The following is a 22,700-nucleotide window of genomic DNA, read 5'->3' on the forward strand; positions in this document are numbered from 1 at the left end:
ATTTTTTGTGAGATACTTTTCTAGACTTGTGCAACTGCCGTCCTTTAATTATCTATGCAGAAGTAATGGATGGTATAATGTTTTCAGTTAGTCAATGTTTAAGATGCATATAATTATACCGCAATAAAGAATAAAATTGAAGCAAACATTCTGCAGCAGTATTACTTATGTACTATACCCATTACGAGCCCAGAGGTATAACTCTTGCCAAGAATAAAATGATCTAAGAAAGCTAGCTAGGTGCCTACGGTTTCTTAAGTGCATGCCCATATCTGAATCAGAGTAATCCGGGGCACTGCATTGTGTAAAACCAGACAAATTCAGATAGGTATATTATGAAGACTTTCAGCATCATCACAAAACTAACAGTATTCAAACCAAGGCTAATAAATCCTTTATTTTTGTCACCATATAGGGCTTTGTGTTGTCTCAGGCCCATCTCAGCTTCCTTTCTACCAAGGGTAGGGGAATCTTATGCTCAGGCACTAAGACAAAGAGCAACAGGATACATAACGAAGCAACAAAACTGAAAAGTGGCCGTCTATACATTGATTGCCCCTGCTGGAATTTCTGGGGCCCATGAACTGTAATCTCCACCCACCCACCATTGTCACATTACAGCAAATTTAGCATTGATTCAAGGTCTTGGAAACAAAGGAAAGACATGACACATGAGTGGTGTACAATAAAAGGAGGCATACGCATTCCCTACATACCAGGATCCACATCTGAGAGCCAGAGGGCACACTGCCAACACATCTTCCCTACAATAACTAGTAACTACTACTTATCTCAGTTGTAATTTCCCCAATACTCTTTACACCTTGCCTAATGTTTTCTGAAACACTGCATACACACGCAAGTAACCATTAAGTATATGGACTATAGTTGCCAGGACTCAATAAATGGGGACAATTATGTCTCAAGTGCTTATATACATTACTGCTCAGACAAGGTTGCTTATTATAGGCAGGCCGTTGCTCACAGGGCCACAGCTCATGTTTCAGCCCTTGGCACTCAACCAGAAGAGCACAATACTGTGGAATTCTAAATTGGGCAAGGTAGTGTAGCTCTCTCTGCCACATGAAGCAAACCAACCTGGGTTATTGACAAAGGGAGATCTCAAACCAGAAGTCCTAGTTCCTAGTGAGCAGCTCCTCACCATCAGTCTGTAGCCCCCAAAGCTTGCCAGATGGAGGCCTGGGCTGCAACATCTGCTTTATGAGCTCTGTTGATTTCCACCAGGCCTTAAGTACTCTGAGGTCAGATTTTATCCCCCACTGCAACCAACTCTAGGGTGACAAATCTCCTGCTCTCCCCGTTTGCTGTTTTGGGTTTAGCTCCGGGCGGCTGTGCATGATAAATTCTTCATGCCAACCAGGAGAGAAGTGAAACCACAGGCATAATGAAGCCCCAGAACAAAAATGGAGTGGATAGAAAGGGAATCTGCTCACCTGTAGTTCTTACAGGTAGCTTCTGAGTGAGTGAGGACCAAACTGAAGCTCAAACAATGGTTCAGTCAAAATTGCCCCTTTCAGAGAAGGGATAGTTATGAATCTCAAAGAAGATGTCTATTTTTTAAAGGGCACGGACAAAACATTGCTTACCTTAATGCTATGCCATGGCTTCACTGTCAGGCTGCTTGCAGAAGAGATGCTTAGCAAAGGTGGACTTTCCTGGATGCAAAAGAAAAGGAAAAGAGAGCACATTAAGTGATGGTTCAAATCACCAGGACAACCAATGTTTGTTTGACTATAAATGTTTCAGGAACACAGCAGAGATGCCAACTCAAACCTGGAAATGACCAGATGGATGTACCCAGAAATGACCGGCTAATACCTGATGATTTCAGGTTCACCTAACAGCACAGTTGCTTGCAGGTGTGCCAAACAGCACATCAATGCACAGTGCGAGATCTGGATGACCATGGTCAGGAAAGCAACCAACTTAGAAGAAGATTCTACCACTGAGCTACACCCTCATGTTGCTGTGCTCTGCAGATGTTAACTAACCACTACCACCCCATGGCTGCTAGCCAAGGTCATCGTTAAGGCCTGTTAATTAGCTATCAATCTAGGAAGGGAGGGAGAATTTTGCTCCTGTCCACAATGTGCCTTGGAGACAGCACGGTGATTGATTGGAGAAGGTCAGGAGGTTATGGCTGGCAATATCTTCTATAAAGTATATCCTGGGATGGGAAAGATTATTTTCTCTTGAGAGCCAGCTTGGAGTAGTGCTTAAAGAGCAGCATACTCTAATTTGGAGAGACAGGTTTGATTCCCCTTTTCTATACAGGCAGCTGACCTTGGGCTAGGCACAGGTCTCTTAGGGTTGGTCTCTCAAGGCAGTTCTGTTAAACATCTTATGATGTATTCTATTTACTGCTCACCCTTTACCTAAATGCACTATCCCAATGAGGGCCAATCAGTTCAAATTGCATGTAGATAGGGAGAGAGCACTGTCTCAGTGATGGCCAATCAGTTCAAATTGCATGCAGACACTCCCTACCTGATTGGCCCTCCCTAGGGGTGTGCCACCAATAGGGAGAGAGAGCACTCTCCCAATTAGGGCCAATCATGCGGCATATCTGTCCTCCTCCACTTCCTCTTCCTGCTGCTTGCTGGATGGAAGAGGTGCCAGCCTCTCTGAAAGGCCCTGCTGCTGGTAAGTTGCCTCAGCCTCTTCCTACCCTCCATCTCCTCCAGGCAAGGGAGGGAAGCCAACTGCTTCCTTTGCCTCCTGTGTTGGTCTCAGGTTTCAGCTTTCTGCTGGAAAGAAACACAGATGAGCTGACACAGGAAGGCAATCAGTATTTCAAAAACAGAATGCCAAGGGAGTTTACCACTTCACCGGATCTCAATATTGGGGTGGGGCAGAACCCAGGAAGAGCGCAGTGGAGGTATATGTAATAGCACCGTTATATTCCTGGGTGCAATGGGCTTTGCCTCTAGTACCTTGAATAAAACTTAGTTGGTCTTACAGGTTCCTCGGGACTCAAACTTGGTTCTGTTGCTTCAGACCAACATGGCTAGCCACTCAACTCATTCCCCATTAAGTGCTGCTTTGACATCCAGCCCTCTTCTCCACAATGCTCATTTTCTTTACATTTTTATCCCACCGTTCCTCTTTCTCCATTTTAACCTCAAAACCACTTTGTCAGGAAAAGACAAAGATTGGTCCAAGGTCACCCTGGGGCAGGCTTTCTCAGCCAGGTCTTCGTGAATCCTTGGGGTTTCTTGACGTCCCTGAAAAGGTTTCCTGAATGGGTGGGAATTTATATATATAATATAGTGTTAAATGTTAAATGTTTATTGTGATATGACCATATATGGTCATGTCGACCCACCCACCCCTCCCAAAATGGCCAATGATGAACCTGGAGGGGTTGGGAAGGGGAGGGGCTCTGGGTGGGTGGGTTCCCAGCTCTGCTTCCCAACCATATTCTGCACAATTGCACCATTTCTGGGGTTTCTCAAAGCCTGAAGAATGTCTTATGGGGGTTCTGAATGGTAAAAAAATTGAGCAAAGCTGGTCTATGAAATCTTGCATTTGAAAAGACACACTGGGTTATTAAGGTCAATACTGTCTGACTGGCAAGGACTCTGCAGGGTCTTTGGTGGAGGTTTTTCATGCCACCTGCTTACTACCTGATCTTCTTAACTGGAGGTGCTGGGACCTGAACCTGGAACTTTCTGCTTGGAAATCAGATGCTCAGCTACTGAGCCATGATCCCTAAGGTAGAAACAAAGCCTCTTTGTATCATAAACATTATGAATACATGAGCAAAAAATGTATGACCCTGCTTTCACCAGAGCCCCAGGATAAAGTGAACCTAAAATGTTGTTTGATGCAAGGAAGAGTTATTTAGGGCCTCTTGTCAGTGTGAGAGGGGTGAACATGTCACCCTTTCCAAATGAGCCATGGTTCTATAGCACGATCCCTGTAAATACTGTGGTATGCGCACATCTGCTGGGTCACGCTGCCATACAACGTGAATGTGAAGCAGGAACGCAGAAGAATCTACTCTGCTTCGCATGCAATAGTTGTCCTAGCCTTATTCCTGATAAACAAAGAATTTTTCTTAAAAAGGCAGGAAATTAAACACAAGACCTTTGGCCGAAACAGACATTAAAGAAAACATGAGTGGGTGTGGAGGAGAGAAAACACCATGTCCATGGCAGAAGAGTACAGGTTCCCTGATTGAAATTTGATGCAACTAGGAAAGTTGTGCGGAAACTCTACACTTTCCTGCAGGAATTCCCATCACACACTGACCTCTAGTGTGCTAAAGAAGAATCAGAACTGCCAAGAGTCTTCCAAAAGGATAGATTCCAGTGGGCAGCCGTGTTGGTCTGAAGTAGCAATACAAAAAATAGAGTCCAGTATCACCTTAAAGATCAATAAAGACTTATTCAAGGCGTGAGCTTTTGAGTGCATGCATGATTTAGCCCAGGGGTAGTCAAACTGCGGCCCTCCAATTGTCCATGGACTACAATTCCCATGAGCCCCTGCCAGCAAATGCTGGCAGGGGCTCATGGGAATTGTAGTCCATGGATATCTGAAGAGCCGCAGTTTGACTACCCCTGATTTAGCCTGAGGAAGAGAGCCTGCACTGGAAAGCTCACACCTTGAATAAATCTTTGTTGGTCTTAAAGGTGCCATTGGACCCTATAAGAGTCTTCCAAGGTCTTGTGAATATATCTGGGATAAGAAGACATTAGGAGACAGCCTATCATTACAAGGAGCTTCCCGTATTTCTCTGAGTTAGCCATTTAGTCCGCCAGGCTCTTTGCCACCTTAATTTGGGATCCTTCCTCTCGGCTCACCCCACCCACGCCCTAATACAGCACCACAACTAAAATCAGGTTACCCTGATGGTTATTACTCTTTATTTGGCCAATCTAAAAGACATTAAAGCACAGAAAACTTCACAGAGGGAGAGATTCATCTTCTGATTACACTAACACGGAGCTGGTTAGACGGCAAAGGAGGCAGCCCAGGTTTAGATTACCAAACTGCTATGAAGTTCATCGGGTACTCCTGAACTAATTGTTTTCTACGGTGTGCGTGCGTGCATGAAGGGGGGTGGCCTTTGTACACAATACACGCAAAGCTTTAAAGGCTGGCAAGACTTCTGACACTGGGAAACAATTATTATTATAAATAAAAAAGGCAAGTACAGAACGCCAGAGACAGCCGCCAATGCACAACCGAATCCAACTTCATCTCATCGCTTAAAAAAAAATTAAAAATGAACGCAACCCGATTCCATAATGACAAGCAGACTGCAATGCCGCTCAGAAACAAGTCTGTGAATTAAGCCAGGTTCACACAGGCATGATCATCATTTCTTGGCCTGCGTGCGTGACTGGGCCATTGGCAATTCACAGAAGGCTTGCGTATCCTCTGACGCAGAGGTAGGCAACCTGTGGTCCTCCAGATGTCCATGGACTACAATTCCCATGAGCCCCTGCCAGCATCTTTTGTCTCTGAGCCATGCGCATGCCCATCACTTCATTCTCCTTCTTTGGTGACTGGCTGCGGAACTCCAGGTCAGATCCTGTCAGCAGGGTATCAGTGTTGGTGGAGGAGGAGGCTGTGGTTGCAGTTTTCTTCTGCGTTGTGCTTCAGAGCAGGGGTAGTCAACCTGTGGTCCTCCAGATGTCCATGGACTACAAATCCCACGAGCCCCTGCCAGCATTTGCTGGCAGGGGCTCATGGGAATTGTAGTCCATGGACATCTGGAGGGCCACAGGTTGACTCCCCCTGCACTAGACCACACCCACACAGTTGACTCTGGACCTGAAAGCCATCGAGAATTCATTCGACTGATGCTGCTGTTCTCTTCCCAATAAAACCGAAAAGAAAATTGCACACAAAGAACGCTGCACGTATTCCATTTCCTTTTGTAAACTTACCAGTCTAATGACTTTGGGTTTTTAAAAAAGAAGTGCCTCCAACATAACTATTTCTGGAGGTTTCTAAATGAAGAGAAATTTATTCAGCGCACGCTCAGAGGCATTCTTCATTATTACTGCAGACTTCCTTCCTACAGGAAGGCAATATTAATCTTTTTTGTTTCTTTAGGAGATGACTTATGTCATCCTGCTTGAGGAAGCTCGCGAGTGAAGTAAGTTAACTAGATAAAACAACAACAAGCCATTAAAACAAGCCAGAGAAACAAGCTGGGTGGAATGGCCCTTCACCTCACAGTTTTCTCTTAAAGGCTTAGTTCCTTTTCTCTTAGTTCCCTATATTTGCTCCACCGTGCAGGGCTATTGTAAGAAAGCAATGCCCATCTCCCAGGGTTACTAAGATGCTAGGAACAAACAAGATAAGTTGATACCTGGAGTACTGTGTGCAGTTCTGGAGGCCTCACTTCAAGAAGGACGTAGATAAAATTGAAAGGGTACAGAGGACAGCGACGAAGATGATCTGGGGCCAAGGGACCAAGCCCTATGAAGATAGGTTGAGGGACTTGGGAATGTTCAGCCTGGAGAAAAGGAGGTTGAGAGGGGACATGATTGCCCTCTTTAAGTATTTGAAAGGTTGTCACTTGGAGGAGGGCAAGATGCTGTTCCCGTTGGCTGCAGAGGAGAGGACACGCAGTAATGGGTTTAAACTACAAGTACAACGATATAGGCTAGATATCAGGAAAAGTTTTTATACAGTCACAGTAGTTCAGCAGTGGAATAGGCTGCCTAAGGAGGTGGTGAGCTCCCCCTCACTGGCAGTCTTCAAGCAAAGGTTGGATACACACTTTTCTTGGAAGTTTAGGGCTGATCCTGCGTTGAGCAGGGGGTTGGACTAGATGGCCTCTTCCAACTCTATGATTCTGTGATTCTACACCCAGCTAAGGACAATCAGCCCAATGTCGATGCCAATGAACTCTGCCAATGTAAAAAAGGAGGGAGAAATCCCAATTCTAGCAGAGGGAGCGAGGAACCAAAGGATAGTTTGGTCACCTTTCCCCTGACAAATCATACCCGCCAAGAGGGAGACACAGGTTATAACTTCTCTGGCCACAAAAGGGAAGCTCCCTTACCAGCTCTCTGCTCACACCTCCGGACCTATGTTAGCTGACATGAAGGACTCCATTTGGACCACATGCAGTCAATGGGAAGAAGGTCAAACCATAACCTCAAAGTCACAGAACTTTCCTAAGGGCTTTAGCTCCATTTGGTGAGGGACCAGTCTAGTCAGGGCAAAACGGATGGTGGTCTGCCATGTTATTTTCCATCGTTTGCTCAGTTCTGTTGCTCATAAGTAATCTGGACTACGTGCTCGAATGTTTTACCAAACCGTTACAAATGGAATGCTAGGAGTTCGACTTCTGTACTCTATCAACACCTTATCTTCCTCTCAATCATATTACCAAAGGCAAAATAAGGGGAGGAGCAAAGTGACTCCTTCATCCTCAAACGTGTGAGAGTTTATCTGCTCACTCCCCCTGCAGCTCAGGCAAGAAAAGTGGTGGCCACACTAAGAAGGCAGAACCAGTATAACTTTCCAGAGACACAGAAGACTGAACTCTCACTCCTACAGGTGGCACTGAACAGGTGTGGGGTGGCAAGAAGAAAGGGTCAATCCGGGAGAGGAGGGAAGTAGGTGCACCACTAAGTAGTGATTTGGAGCAGACTGGGGACTTCTGCATTGGGAAGGAACCTGGTGCCAGACCAGGTGTCCCCTCCTCATAAGACATGGGGAATAAAACTTCATAAGACAGACCTCAAACTACTAAGAAGACAGAATGACAAAACCCTTAATTAAAAGTCTAGGTTAAAATATATGTCAGCCTGATGCCTAAAAGAAGTAAAATAGGTGCTGAGCAAGTGTCATGGGGAAGTGCATTTCAAAAGCAAAGGCGCCACCACCAAAACTGCTCTGTGTCCAGTCACTATCCATGTCATACCTGAGGGTGAGGCCACAAAGGACAGAGCTTGAGAGGCAGATCTTACCTGGCAGACTAAAGATTATGGGAGGTAGCAGCCCAATGTAAATAGATTGTGGGGCTGAATCCTAGTCAGTTTGAACACCTATTAAACTCCCAGCCATACTGCAAGTCCAAGGACAGGGCTGCGACTGGGAAAACCTGCACAAATGTATTGGATTCTTTGATGTTGTTTTAAAGGAATGACAACTGAGAGGGGTGGGGGGACATTCCTTTTATATTCTTGGGCACTCTCCAGCTCCTGCACATGCCTTTAGCCGAACGGAAACAAAAACTAACACAACTGAAATCAAAAGGCTAAAGTACGAACAAAGTGGGCACGGACTACTTCAAGCAGGAATTCTTCACTGCGGATGGAAAACATCAAACTATTAAATACGAAACCATTGGCCGTTTATATACTGCTGTAAATGTTTAAATGTTCTCCGAGGCTTGGAAAACTGGCAAAGGGTTATTTGTGCTTTCCAGGTTTGTCTGTGCCTGTGAGATGCATGTTTTCCAACACGGGCCCATCCCATACATCATCTCAGCCCAAGACTGACACGGAGCCCTAATAACATGTTTTTACCAAACATCTGATAACATCTTTGGAGGCCAGGTTGCAAGCTTGTTAACGCTTAGGTGATAAAATCTAGGACTGTTCTGCGCAGCTGCTTTATTAAAGCAAATTTATACTCCTCTTCCGCACATAAAGACACGTAGAAACAAATGGAGAATGAACCCTTCACGAATTATGACAGAGGAGAGGAGGAGACCATCTCATCTCCAAAGATATAGTCTTCCACATTAAACAATTTATTTGAAGGAACGGTTCCATTTTACAACTCAATACTTTATCTTCTCCAACCCACATGAATACCAAAATCACCCCCCCCCCGTTAAGTGTCATCCAATCACTTCCAAAATATGACGACTCTATGAATTAATGTCCTTCAAAATGGCCTATGGTTAATAACCATTCTTGGGTCCTGTAAACTGGGGGGCATGGTTTCCTTGACTGAGACAAGCCTGCTCAAGCTGGGTCTTCCACTTTTCCTGCTGTCTTCAAGTTTTCCAGGCATTATTTTCCAGTGTCTTCTCACAAGGTGACCAAAATATTATAGTCTAAAATTAGTCTCAAAGCTTCTAGGAAGAGCTTGGGCTTGATTTGATCCAAAATCCACTTACTTGTCTTTTTGGCAGTCCATGATATCTGTAAGACTTTCCTCCAACACCACATTTCAAATTAATCGATTTTCTTCCTCTCAATTGTCTTCATTGTCCGAATCCCACACCCGTATGTAGTATGGGGGATGCTACAGCATAAATTAACTTGGTCCCCAGTGATGCATCCTAGCACTTAAGAATCTTTTCTCGCTCCTTCATGACTACCCTTTCCAGTCTCAATCTCCTTCAGATTTCTTGGTTGCAGTCTCCCTTTTGGCTGATGGTGGAGCCAAGGAATAGAAGATCTTGGACAATTTAAATTTCTTCATCTTGAGCCTTAAAGTTGTGGGATTTCCCAGAAGTCATCATTTTTGTCTTCTTGATCCATTCAACTGTAATCTTGCATTGGCACTTCCTGCTTTCACCTTCATCAGTAATCGTTTTGAGTCTTCACTTGTGTTCTGCCAGTAATGTGTCATCTGCGTATCTCAAACGGTTAATGCTCCTTCCACCAATTTTCGCTCCACCCCCTCTAAATCTAATCCATTTGCCAGCCTATCAAAAACATTAAAAGAAACTCAAAGATGAGCTAAAGAGAACCAGTTAAAATACAAATAGTAGGGAGGAAAATGAGAATTCCAGCTAAAAATTCCAGCAGCCGGTCTCTCCTGGTACAGCCATGGGGGGGGGAAGGGGAGGTGCGGGTATCAGTGTGCCAGAGGGCGCAAACATGCAGGCATGGAGCTCCGCCCAACCCTACTCCTAACAACTACACCAAGCTGGCCCAATCTAGTCAGATGCTAAGCAGGGATCCACTCTGGTTAATATGTGGATGGGAGACCACGAAAGAAATCTGGGCTTGCCATATGGAGACAGGCCAACTGAAAACAATCACTGCTCAACTTTTGCCTTGAAAACCTCAATTCTGCTGTGACTCTATGGTACTTTACACCGCCACACATGCGAGGGCCAAGGGCATACAGTCATGTGGGTTTCTTGGTTGACGGCAATTGTGAATGCGGCTCTCCACAAGCCGTGGCCATAGCTATGTCTATCCTGGAGGGAACGACGAATTTCTTGCTTGAACAAGTCTGCCTCCGTCAGTAATGCAATCTCTTTATAAACCTTTGTTACAGATGATACCGATTACCGGCAGCCGTCATTAAGAGATGAAATGCAGAGGTTCCAAGCGGCTGCATATTTCCTAAGCAAAGAGCCCAGTTGCACGGTCATGTTCAACAGCGCACAGCCTATCTCCAAAGGAGTTCCTGGCTCAACATATGGAGAACTTTAAAGCATAGCCATCTGGGAACATCATGAGCATTAACTTATTGTAGCAATGTGGAGCAGATTATTTCAGTTTCGCCTTCAAAGGAAGTTCTGAAACATAAGCGGGAGAAATCTAAACAGATAAAATCAAAATGACTTGCAGGGAATGCTGCTGTATCTTTCACAATCGAGTTTCTTGCAGATTCCTCTTGTCCAGTCCATAGTTTACTGTTATTTATTGTCTTCTGCATAATTTTTTAGACAGACTGGTTTGCGCAATTCTTTAGACAGCAAGCCAATGCAACCTTACAAGATAATACCAGGAGAATCTGTTTCGGGCTTTAAAGACAGGAGGTTTGTGCAGGAATGACACCCTGGATTATGTACTTAGAAGAGCTCAAATGACAAAGATACGTAGGAATGCTGAACATCAGGTTGTATGCTTGGTCTCCAAAAGCTATATCGTCAAGATGTGGCAGTAAAAACTTAGAACGTTGGTCCAGATGCAAGATTCTACAGAGATGATGCAAGTAACCACAAAACGTTTACAGGAAACAGAAGAACATTAAATGAGAGCCAGTGTAGTGTCAGACGAAGAACTGGGGAGACCTAGGTTTGAATTCCCACTCTGCCACAGAATCTCCATTTTTTTTGGCCAATTGCTCTCCCTTAGGCTAACCTACCTCAAAGCGCAGTTCTAAGGATTAAAAAAAGGAGGAGCACCGAACCATGTCCCCTCACAGTGCTCAGGAGCTGGCGCTGTGGGAGACCACAGAGGCGAGGTCTCAGGTGTGCAAGGGGCAGCTAAGGGTCCTAGCCCCCCTAGCTGCGACCCTGTACTTTAGCCAGGTGGTGGCAGCAGTTACCCTGAGAGTTCGTTTTACCACCTGCCTGAAGATGGCAACTGGCCGGATCAGGGGGTGGGTGAGGACTGAACTGGGCCTGCAAGGCAGAAGCGGGCCAGATGAGAAACCCAGTCCTGGGGATAAAAATGTAAGAAATGAATGACAACAATTCAGGTGCTTTGTCTGTTGCACTGAGAGTAAAAAACGAAAAAGGAAGGCAGCATGGCATAGCCTGATCTTGGAAACTAAGCAGGGCTGCTATTTGAATGGGAGACCACCAAGGAAGGCTTTGCAGATGAAGCCGATGTGCCTCTACTTCCCACTTGCCTTGGAAGCCCCCTGCTGGGGCTGCCATAACTCTGTTGTGACTGGATGGCACCTATGGACAGGCATAATTCTAAGGTTGCATTCTTAAACATTTTCTAAAGCAGTGGTTCTCAACCTGGGGGTCGGGGACCCCTTTGGGGGTTGAACGACCCTTTCACAGGGGTCGCGGCAGGGCGAGCAGCTTGGCCGGGGGGGGGGGGAGCCACCACTGCTGCTCCTCCTCCTGCAAGTGCTCGTGCTCAGCTGCTCCAGCAGTGCCCCCAGGGGGGGAAAAACATTTTATATACAATCATGAACAATGGATTTTCACGCCATTGGTCAGTTTTGATTTAATTTCTGTGAAAGAACACTTGCATAATTTTATGGTTGGGATCACCAAAACAAGCGGACCTGTATTAAAGGGTCACGGCATTAGGAAGATTGAGAACCACTGGTCTAAAGCAGAGGTAGTCAACCTGTGGTCCTCCAGATGTTCAAGGACTACAATTCCCATGAGCCCCTGTCAGCGTTTGCTGACAGGGGCTCATGGGAATTGTAGTCCATGAACATCTGGAGGACTAAAGAGTCATTTCCACTGAACTCATTGCTGAAGGATTGCTTGGGGTTACTACACGGTTTCACCCTGTTTAGTGAAGGTACAGTAAGCAAGTATACATCCTTCCTTTACTCCAACAAGTTGGAAAGCTAAAACCAACACAGAGTTAAGTCCTCTCCCCTCCCAAGCCTCCTAATATTTGACATTCAGTTAGTGCAAAGGTCGAGCCGCGCATTAAACAAACTGCCCACGTGTTCAAAACCACAGGGCAGATAAAACCAAGTCTATTAGCAAACATCAGGACAATTCTTCTGGAAGATAAAGGAACACACAATGCCAAGGGTCCAGTGGACGAAGGGTGCATTGGCTCAAGGGCTTCTTTTCCTGAATCACAATATTGGCATCACCTGCCTCCATTCAGTTACAGGCCTTAAAGACACAACGGTCCCCATACAAAAAGGAAAGGTCTAACTGTCCCAACGTTATGCACTTAGACATAATTTACCGAACACCAGCACACTCCCGGCTGACATCAGAAAGGTAAACATTATTTCCATGTCCTAACAATAGGGGACTTGAGAGATGACCTTAAACACAAAGTTACAAGGCATTCTAGCAAGCCGCTTCACGAAAGAAGCAAGCAGGATTGCAGGGTAGAAACAAAAGGCATTGTGGCAAAGGCTGTAAACCAAAAGCTCTTCGCATATTATGGGATTTTCACAAAACGAAATAAAATCTTTGCCAGCCAAGCATGAAGTCTACCACATACTAGATGGACGAGTCTTGCAGCTTTAACAGGGGAGGGTGAGATTTAAGAAGGGGGGGGGGGGGAGCCTAGTCGGATAAGCGTGCAGAAATCATTCAGAACACTCCCAGCGGTCTGAAGCAAAAGTTTAAGGCACAGGCAGGCAATGCTCCCAATTCCAGCAATGCATTCCCGCCTTTAAAAAATTGTTTTTCTTCAATTTGAGGATTGGCACTTTTGCTTAAGATGCAGTTTAAAAGTACGGAGTTACTCCCAAATCAGAAGTCAACCTGCCTGGATTCTTGACCAAGAATTTGATTCAGTTCAATTAAGCTGGTACTGAACCCAAACCAAAACCATTTGATATGGAGCCAACAGAGAGGGGGAAAGTGCAGTTCAGATTCAAGACAACCAAGAGTGTTTAGACTCCATTTCAGGGTTTCTGAACTGTTCTTGGTGCTGCATCAAATATCAGTCCACTTGGCGTGGTCCGAGAACTCACTCACCAATTATGATCTTCTTTGAGTCTCTGATAAACAGGACGGCTGACTGCGGGTTGGAAAATTCGTGGAGACTGGAGGGTGGACCCTTAGGGAGGGCAGGAACCTTGGCAGGGTATAATGCTACAGAGTCTACCCTTCAAAGCAGACATTGTCCCCAGGGGAGCTGACCTCTGCAATCTGGAAACATCTCCAGGGTCCACCTGGTGGTTGCCAGCCTTCCAAATAAAACTGGGCAGGAGATGCAGATGGGACCAAAGGCAGTATGACTTTACTCAATTGGTAATTAAATTATGGAATTCACTGTCATCCTTGATACTCCGCTAAAACTAGAAGGCGCCACAAGGTCCCTGGTTTGTTTGCAAGAACCAATTATTTGCTGTTTTGTTTACGACAGGCTTTCTCAACCAGGATTTCGTAAAACTCTGGGACTTCTTCACAGCTCTGGAAGGGTTTCCTGAATGGGTGGGAGTTAACGGGTTTTTTAATATATTTTTAAAATTTGTTAAAGCTTTTTTAGGTGATTTGATTATATGTGGACATATCACCTGATAAATGGCCAACGATAAATGGCCTGGAAGAGGAGGGGCCCCAGGTAAGTGTGTACACAGTGATGCTTCACAATTACGCCACTTCCGGGGTTTCTCGAAGCCTGAAGAATGTTTCAGGGATTTCTCAATGGTAAAAAAGTTGAGAAAGGCTAGTTTGTAAGTGCACGCCAGTGCCAGAGTCGAAATTCACAGGCAAAACAAAACAGTGACACAGTCTGCTCGTGATTCAAAAAGGGAAGCAAAATCTCAGGTACAAGGAAGAAAACACCCTTAAAAAACTTAAGAAACTAATAGCCTTTTTTTTTTAGCAGCTAAGCCTTGCAAAACACTAATGCCTTGAGCGACACAATCAGCTTTAAAATGCAGACATATCTGCAAAGGGAAAAAAATTACTAGTTCCCCACAAAATTAATCACTATTCACAGTACTGATGTTGTTTTAAAAAAAAGACAACAGGGGTTATCCTCTGCTCTGAGGATGTACCTGTCTTTTAAGGTCAAATGGAATGAAGCAGGAATCAGAAGGGTTCTCATATCTTGTAGCTCAGGGGTAGTCAAACTGCGGCCCTCCAGATGTCCATGGACTACAATTCCCATGAGCCCCTGCCAGCAAACAATCCAGATAAGAATTGTGAAGTTAGCACTTGGATGCTGACGCCTTGCCTGCTAGAACCCCCCCCCCTTTTTTTTTTTTTGTTGCCAGATTCCTCAAGTCTATATTATCGGAACAATCAGAACCACATTTTGCTTTTATGAAAACGAATCCAACTTCCAGATGTGTACAGAGGTTTTGATTTATGGCTATTCGCTGCCTGCACCCTTGTGGCATACATTATCTGGTTCTTCAACCCATATAGAACTGAAACAGGGAAAAGGGGTAGAATTCCGGACTGCAACGTTTAAGTGAAAAGCAAAGACCACTGCAAAGGAGAACGGAGTTATCAAGATATCTTTGCTTTGCATTCAAGCAACCTGAAGGACTGTCCTTGTGTGTCAATTATACTCATCAGCAGCCATCTGCTGGCTCTCCTGCCACTTAAGGTAGCCCAGAGGTCCTTTGTATTGTGACTCCAATTATGCAGAAGGGGCTCCCTGGTGAGGTGAGAGGGGGCCCTCCTTGGAGATCTTCAGGAGGGACTGTTTGTCGGCCAGGGCTTTTGAGGCAGCCTGAACTGGCAGGCATCTTGGAAAGGGGGAGTGATCGAGGGTTTGCTTTGTTATTTTTAGTATAAACTGAAAATGTTTTTAACTAGTATCGTAAGCAGTCTTGAACCACATGGAAATGTGGGATATTAATGGTTTGATTGATCAATAAAACCAAGATCCTGCTTCTCATTGGAGGGAGAAATATTTTTAAAGGGAAACAAGTCCCCCCTTCAGTTACCCCCACCCCAAAAGGTATTGATACAGCCCCACTTCGTTGGACCTTAATTGTCCACTGCAACTGGATGATTTAACTCAAAACTAGTTATTTGACAGACTTGCAGAAAATGATGGTGAACAAACTAAAAGCAAAAAAAAAAACAAAGCTGTCAAAACTCACTCATAAAATTGCTGACAACCCCACCATGGAGGAACATTGGGAACATAAAAACAGCAGCAAGTAATCCCATCAGTTAAAAGAAGTAACCATCAAACTGAGGTCATTCAAATATCAGCCCGGCAGGAGGCCTGGTGGTGAGGATCACTCAGTGAAATCCCCTCCCGAAGCCTCCAGTAAGACAGAAGAGAAGAAGAAGAGTTTGTTCTTATATGCCGCTTTTCTCTAACCAAAGGAGGCTCAAAGAGGCTTACAGTCATCTTCTCTTTCCTCTCCCCACAACAGACACCCTGTGAGGTGGGTGAGGCTGAGAGAGCCCTGATATCACTGCTCAGTCAGAACAGCTTTATCAGTGCCATGGCGAAACCAAGGTCACCCAGCTGGCAGCATGTGGGGGAGTGCAGAATCGAACCCGGCATTCCAGATTAGAAGTCCGCACTCCTAACCACTACACCAGACTGGCTCTTGACACCAAACTGCAGTGTTCACTGGGTACCGTTCCCTGGTCTTGCCACTGCAGACTGGGCTGTGGTGCACTTAACCTGCCCGGCAGTCTTATGGAGCACAACCTCTTAACTGGTGGCAAGGCTAAAGCTAGGGGCAGGCAGGCTCCTCCCATCATGCTTCTCCTCTGCCAATTTCCGACTGGCTCTTCTCTCTGTCCCTTGTGTCTTCTGCCTTGTCCTTTCATGCCCCCTTGCCCCACACCCACTTTCCTCCTGAGCTAGGCCCCACTCCCTCTTCCTTTTCACCTTGATTTACCTGGGGTCATGTGAGGCCAGCCATGACTCCAAAGCTAGTCCAGTCGTGTCCTGACTCAGGACATGGCTGGGACAGGCAGACGAATCTTTGCACCTGCTAGTGACACTCATGCTCAATGTTTAGGAGATTGATAGGAGTTTCCCAGCCCTGGGATGACACAAGGCACCACCACCACCCCTCAATTTAGTCAGAAGTGATACATCTATGGGTCACTGTTAAGGCTGAAATGCAAGTGTAATTAAAGTGTGGTCCTTTTAAGAGTTACTCCAGCCTAGGTCCCTTGATGTCAAGAGGCTGCGACTGGAGTAACTCTGTATCGGGTTGCATTGTAAACATGTTAAAACATTTATATTCTGTTTTTTCTGTATCTGAAGGTGGCTTACAAGTAATAGTGAGAACTCTGTAATTTACAGTCCACAGAATAAAACCCCAAATAACACACACACACTCTCCAGTTTAAACCTCATTAACGACATATGAAGAAAGGTTGAGGGAGCTTGGCCTGTTTAGCCTGGAGAGAAGACAACTGAGAGGTGATAGGATAGCCATCTTCAAGTACTTGAAGGGCTGTCACAGAGGATGGAGCAGAATTGCTTTCTGTTGCCCCAGAGAGTTGGACCAGAAACCAATGGGTTGAAATTAATCCAAAAGAATTTTCAGCTAAACATCCGGAAGAAGTTCCTGACAGTTAGAGATGTTCCTCAGTGGAACACGCTTCCTCGGGAGGTGGTGGATTCTCCTTCTTTGGAAGATTTTAAGCAGAAACTATGTAGGCACCTAACAGAAATGCTAATTCTGTGAACTTAGGCAGACTGTGAGTGGGTGGGCAGGAAGGGCATGTGTAGGTGCTTGGCTCTCATGGCCACTTCCTGCATTCTGCAGAGGGTTGGACTCGATGACCACAGAAGTTCCTTCCAACCATGATTCTATGAAAAGCTCAGGCAATTACAATGGCTTCGCTGCACCTCCTGGAGATTTCTAAGGCCTCAGCTCTCCCTGCCATTTCAAGGAGCCCCCTCCATATAGCGGAGACACTGATAGATGAGGCAAAGATTCTGGCTGATGCCAGGGGGCCACTTTTTTTTTAGGAGGGGAGATGGCCAGCAGGTGGTAGCCTGATGGCTGTAATTGGCACACAGGAACATGTATTTGGAAGAAGACCTATGCCTGCAATTACAGCTGTGCCTGAAAATTTTAAATTCCCATGTTACATATCTCTGACCAAACTACCTTTACTTCACTGTAAGTTAAATTATACATGGATAGCAAGATGAAGAGCCTCCTGTGGCGCAGAGTGGTAAGGCAGCCGTCTGAAAGCTTTGCTCATAAGGCTGGGAGTTCAATCCCAGCAGCCGGCTCAAGGTTGACTCAGCCTTCCATCCTTCCGAGGTCGGTAAAATGAGTACCCAGTTTGCTGGGGGGTAAACGGTCATGACTGGGGAAGGCACTGGCAAACCACCCCGTATTGAGTCTGCCATGAAAACGCTAGAGGGCATGACTCGGTGCTTGCACAGGGGATACCTTTACCTTTACCTAGCAAGATGAAGAGAAATGTGACAAAGTACGCATTTACACTAAAAACTTATACCTTGGCTATGTTGGCCTTAAAGGTGCCACTGGACTCCAACTTCGTCCAGGATGAAGAGAAGTTATCAACTGATAGGTTATCAATCAATAGGATAAGCTTCTAAATTGCCCAGATCCAGTGATTCCCACCTCTAGCTCCAGTTGCCTAACCTCAAGGAACTGAGGAGTGGAAGGGGGGGGGGGGGAATGCTCTCCAATGCAATGCTCTATGAAATTCTTCTAGTCTCTATGGCTTTTACCATAAAGACTGAGGACATTCCTTGATGTCACTTCCAAGTGACAGTGTTCCAATACATTCCAGGCAATGCCCACAAAATCTCCTGGCATTGGCTTAGGCAATGCTGGGAGTCTTGACAAGGGCTGTGGTGATCTGAAGAATTGCATTGTGATGCCATGTTCTGCATCCACTTAAAGACATCTCATCTCACTACTAATTAAAATTTTAACTTGAACAGCTGGGTGTCTGCTGTGGATGACAAGCAAACCAACTAACACAATGCATATATAGGACAGATGATAGCTTATGTCTTTATTTAAAATACATATATATTGCCTTTCCACAACGCCCACAGTGGCTTGCAAAACGCATACCCAGTTAAAAACACATAACACACACACAAAATGACATACATCAAATTAACTGCAACATATAACCACGCTCTGCCAATCATCAACATTCACTGAATACTTCAATGTCAAAATAATTGCCTATTGAAGCTCATACAGAAGAGAGTGTGGGATCTCACAGATTTAACTGCTGACACTGCACAGGCCATCATTCCACCAACATTTAGCACATTTAAATCTGCCTACCAGTTCCTGGTGGGGAGATTCGTAGAGATTTGGAGGTGGAGCCCGGGGAGGGCAGGGCTCAGCAAGATGTACCTCAGCAAAACCTCAGCTGAATATAAATGTCACCCTCCAAAGCTGGTGGTGGTGATGGAAGAGGAAGAGGTTCTTAGATGCCACTTTTCTCTACCTGAAGGAGGCTCAAAGCGGCTTACAGTCACCTTCCCTTTTGTCACCCCACAACAGACACCTTGTAAGGTAGGTGAGTCTGAGAGAGCCCTGATATTACTGCTCGGTCAGAACAGCTTTATCAGTGCTGTGATGAGCCCAAGGTCACCCAACTGGCTGCATGTGGGAGAGTGCAAAATCGAACCCAGCATGCCAGATTAGAAATCCGCACTCCTAACCACTACACCAAACTCGTGGCTCTGATATCAGCAGAAACAAAGAAACATTCTTCTGATCTCTTAAAGGAACCATTTCTTATATTCCAGTTTTAGCAAACTTCAGGCATTATTAAGCTGCCTTCTGCTTCAAAGTCTCAAGCAACACAGAGTTGCCCAGAAAATGGGTGTCCCCTACAGCAGGGGTAGTCAACCTGTGGTCCTCCAGATGTTCATGGACTACAATCCCCATGAGCCCCTGCCAGCCAATGCTCGCAGGGGCTCATGGGAATTGTAGTCCATTGACATCTGGAGGACCACAGGTTGACTACCCCTGCCCTACAGCAAACAGGGTGTTTCAGTTACACGTTTCTGTAGCTTTATATGGAAGGCTTTGTGTACAAATTTCATATTCATTGGTGAGAGAACAATGCAGTGTGCTTGAATTACCCCGCAATCGGCTTGCTAGGGCAACCTTGTAAAAACTGGCAATCCCCTAGACGCAACTGATCAAATTTAATTTGCAAATCAGAAATTGTGTTAGTATTTTGACTGATCCGTACAAAAGAACGTTTCAACAAATATAAGCTGAGTTGATAAATGGGGGTTATCCCATGGAATCCCAGATTAGGATATGGGAAATTCAGGTTCAAATTCCCACTCACACTATGGAAGTTTGAGGAGTGATCTTGGTCCGTCATACAATCCAGCTACTTCCCAAGGTTGCTGTTAAGGATAAGATGAAGGAGAAGTTTAAAGGTGGATGTGATGGACAGCACTTTGAAATCCAGGTTCCAAGTGCTAAACTGCGGGGTAAGTCAAACTTTGCCCTCCAGATGTTCCAAGTGCTAGGTAGTCAAACTGCGGCCCTCCAGATGTCCATGGACTATAATTCCCATGAGCCCCTGCCAGTGTTTGCCTGGCAGGGGCTCATGAGAATTGTAGTCCATGGACATCTGGAGGGCCGCAGTTTGACTACCCCTGAAGTAATCAGTAAGGGGAGGGATTTGGGGGACTAAAAAGGGCACCGGCCTTCAAAGAAAACTAAGGGAGTTCAACAGAACTCAAAAGACAAAAGAAAAGTCAGCAGAGCTTGAGTAAACACAGGAATACAAACTTCTCAGTGTAAAGGAAACTCTGATTCTATACCTCTCTAAAGCCTGAAATTAAGATCAACAAACTGCAACAGCTGTTATTTGACTTAAAAAAACGTCTCCCCTCATTCCATCTATCTGTTAAATAAAACCTTTTTGTTTTGTTGGGATTCAAGCATCGTCGCAGTGCCATTTTGAGAAGGCCGTATTGACGAGGGCTCTTAAAGTTCCAGGGCTGTTATAGCAAAATCTTCTGCCAATGACAGAGTGGGACAGTCAGTTTTATGACTTTAAAACAAAAGAAATCACGCTACTAGGACTGCTCAGTCAGGGAGAGAACAACACTATTTTTGAAGGGAAAAATTTTACCTCAGTGAGGGGTAACGCGCAGGGGACCCGTTACAGTGGAATACAAATAAAGCAAATGCATAAAATAAATGTGTTATCATCAATCTGCAGGCAGCATCAAATAGATCAAAACATATCCCCCTAAGAAAGTGCTAAAAACTCATTTTATGTAGAGGCTCTTGTCATAGACCTTTAGCTTTCCCAAAAAACACTTTGAAATTTTAAGAGTTCCAATGGATGCAAACAGAGTGGTGCGTTGCAGAGATGAAGAAGACCCCCATTGTTTTATAGGACTAAGGGGGGTTTTAAAAAAGAAAGCTTTCCAGCGGATCAGAGAATTTTCAGGAAACAGAGAATGAAAAGAGTTTGTGAAAACCTACAGGAAGACACTTGAACTACAATAGAGAAACAGTGCTTTTTATTGTGTTTTCTTATTTTTTTTTTATCAAAAAACGTAAAGGGGCGTTTTGAGCCTCAGACCTTTTAAGACATCTCCAAGAACTTTCTCGAACCATATTATATTCAACAAGCGCTGTAATATTTATTTATTGCATTTATATATCGATTTGTATACTGCCGCATTTCCGAGGAATCCATGGTGGTTCACAGAATAAAACATTAAAATACAATAAAACCTCGTAAAACCCCGAGTTACAGTAAAACAAGCAAGTGGTCAAACATATTTCAATAACCTATCCCATCCTGCCTCGTTCAGACACAGGCCGAGTCTTCCACTGGGAGAGAGTGGGTGCAGATCTTATAGACTTTGATGGACTTTGGGAAGGGGTCCTTGGTGGGAACACCAGGAATCTGCCCTGGCCTCAACCATACACCTGGTGGAAGAGCTCCGTCTTGCAGGCCCTGCAGAAAGCCGGCAATTCCAACAGGGCCCTCGGCTCTTCCGGGAGCTCATTCCACCAGGTTGGGGCCAGGACCCTGCAGGTGTGTGTGTGGGGGGGGGGGTGCAGGAACCGTACAGCACAACTGCACGGGAGTACCTACCCCATCCCAAATCCAGTCTTCATGTGCACCCATCTATTCCCCAGAACGTGTCTGCAGCCGCTGCCTGCATCACACATTCCAGTCATGCATAACTTTCTGACATACCTGTGCTAATAGCTTTGATTGGGTTTGCGATAATAAGACACACAGACATACGCCATTGCTGTAAGAAATTCTCCCTCTTTTTTTGCTCTTGTTGAGAAAGGATTTCTGTAGCTCGGAGACGGCAGCAGCTGCTAGCTAAGCATTGGAGACTTGGCTGCTCGAGGGCAGTTTTATCGCAGGAGAACACGGGACACTCGTGTCTGCTGCAGAAGGAAAGACGAACTCCACACACACACACACACACACACACACAACACACACACACCATTTCCATACCAGCCGCTTCTGTTGTGTGTGTCTGCCGGGACTGTGAGTGCGCTATGACACGAATAGATTTCCATGCTGTGTACGACCTCTCGAGTGCTGGAGATGCATGTGCAGAGCTATGCCAACTTCAGGCAGGGGTCCAAACGCACCCAGGCCAAATATTTAATGGAGGTTCCACTTAAGGCTAAAAGGCAAGTCAAGGTGATCTAAGTTTAGAGGCCCGGGACAGGACTAAGCCTGGAAAAAGTGCTCTTTCCGAAACTTGTTTTGCACATGATCAGGCAACAGAGACTCAGGCTTGGAACCTGTGTGCTGAAGCAGCGCTGACACCGTGCCCAGCTGTGAGACTAAAGCAGATCTACATAGCAGAACGCCACGCAGCATGGAAATGCCTTCCAACGCCCCTGTGTGGTTGAAAACTTTCTCCTGACTTTTGCTCCGCGTTAGAAATTCTCTCTCGACTAAACTGTGCCCTGCACACAGGCAGGCCCCCGACCGCTGCATGTATTCAGTGCATAAGACCATTTATACCACACTTTCTAAAAAAAAACCAAAAACCTAGTTGTTTACCCAAGATGCAGGTTCAAGGGGCGACTAAGAGTGTGGTGTAGCAGAGCACTTAACTAAGTTCCAATCCCTTTGCTGTGAAGCCCACAGGGTGATTTGGGGACAATCACTCTATCAGCCTAAACAACTTCATAGGGTTGTGGTGAGGAGTAAATGGAAGAGGGGAAAACCATGCACACTGCTCTGAGGTCCTTGGGGAAAGGGTAGGCTATAAAAATGTGCTAAATAAAACATACTAAAGGTCATGCATGCATTCTAGCAACACCAGAAAGCAGTTATGCACACTGACTGAATTATGCGTCGAGCTGGAGGTTGGGATTCATCTGGACCGAACAAGTTCCCAGCCATTTGGAGGCTGATGCTGTGAAATCTCCTGAGGCGGCAAAAA

General features: G+C 45.4%; 1 protein-coding gene across 1 annotated transcript in view; it reads right to left on the bottom strand.

Annotated features, from left to right (window-relative positions):
• SVIL (supervillin) overlaps positions 1-22,700 on the bottom strand; it is a 162,188-nt gene that overhangs the window by 118,159 nt on the left and 21,329 nt on the right. The window contains exon 2 of the mRNA XM_077303818.1: positions 1,608-1,676. The gene's annotated coding sequence lies outside the window, so the exon portion shown is untranslated. The remainder of the gene's footprint in view (positions 1-1,607; positions 1,677-22,700) is intronic.

This window comes from Paroedura picta, chromosome 11 (assembly GCF_049243985.1).
Source record: "Paroedura picta isolate Pp20150507F chromosome 11, Ppicta_v3.0, whole genome shotgun sequence".
NCBI classification, from domain to species: Eukaryota; Metazoa; Chordata; class Lepidosauria; order Squamata; family Gekkonidae; genus Paroedura; species Paroedura picta.